Genomic DNA, 1,448 nt, shown 5'->3' with positions numbered 1-1,448 from the left:
CCACACACACACCAGCAGTTTCAATCGCCCAGCCGAACCTAATAGGAGGAGAGAGAATGAAAACCAAACAGGAAAAAAAATCTGCCCTGCCAGCCTCCTGGTGGAGCTGCATGCCCCAGTTACCTCCATCCTTCTCTCCTCTGAGCCCTGCGGAGCTGGCGAGGTCTGGGTGCCCCAGGCAGCCCACCCACTCGGGTAGCACCCTGCCACCTCAGGCTGGTCAGTCCAGAGAGAGCTAACAAGTCAGACTACCTGAGGGGATAAGTCCTTAGGAACAGGAAGAGGCAGCAAGCAGAGAAAAGAATGTGCAGGAATGACCCAGAAGCTCCACAGTGGGAGTCAGAGTGGAGTCTGACCTTGAGAAGGTCACCCAAATACATCACCCTCTGTGACAGGGGACACGGACCTCAGCCTCTCCAGATGTTCCAAAAGTGAACTGAGATACTATGAGGTAGGGAGATGGGCTTAAAAAGCACGGTGAAAGGCAACTGGTTGTAAAGTGGACCATGTTTAGCATCTTTCTACAGCTCCTAAATCCCAGAACTCAGACCAAGGTCACCATCAAACAAGGACCCTTCCAGTGATTTGAGCTGTCCAGCCAAGACACAAGCTGCTACCATGAGTACTGAGTTTTTCATCATAGGAGGTATGGAAGCAGAGGCTGGGTGCCCACTGACAAGGCTACTATGAGTGGCAGCTTAGGTCAAATGACCTCTGAGATTCTGGTGGCAGGAAGAGTCCAGAGTCCATGGTTCAGAGTCTTTGCATGAAACAGGCCCTCTCAGTGCATGATGGCTGAGGGCAGGGGGCCAACCCTTCCTTGCATACACTGGCATTCACCAGTGCAGCTGACCTTCCCACTGATCAGCCAAGTGACCTAGCCACTGTTTTCCCTAGAGGACTTGAATAGACTGAAGAGAAGATGCCTAAGGAAAAACTCAATGGAAGATTTCTGGGTGTAGGAATTAGAGAACCACAACCACGTGGGGTAGAGGCCCTGACTATAAAGCCAATTTCTACTTGAAATGAAGGGTTGTGTCTTGAGAACAAGCAAAAAAAGTGGCTTAGTTTTGGGTTTTGTTTTTTGTTTGTTTGTTTTTGCGGTACACATGCCTCTCACTGTTGTGGCCTCTCCCGTTGCGGAGCACAGGCTCCGGACCCGCAGGCTAAGCGGCCATGGCTCACGGGCCCAGCCACTCCGTGGCATGTGGGATCTTCCTGGACCAGGGCACGAACCCGTATCCCCTGCATCGGCAGGCGGACTCTCAACAACTGCACCACCAGGGAAGCCCTTGGGGGCGTTTTTTGGCTGTTTGTTTTTTAATTTTTTTATTTGGCCATGCCACATGTCTTGTGGGATCTCTGTACCCCAACCAGAAACTGAACCTGGGCCACAGCAGTGAAAGCACTGAATCCTAAGCAGTAGACAACCAGGGAACATATGTACA

The sequence above is a fragment of the Mesoplodon mirus genome (assembly GCF_964341445.2).
Source record: "Mesoplodon mirus genome assembly, chromosome: 3".
Lineage (NCBI taxonomy): Eukaryota > Metazoa > Chordata > Mammalia > Artiodactyla > Ziphiidae > Mesoplodon > Mesoplodon mirus.
Note: the sequence above shows the minus strand (reverse complement) of the source record.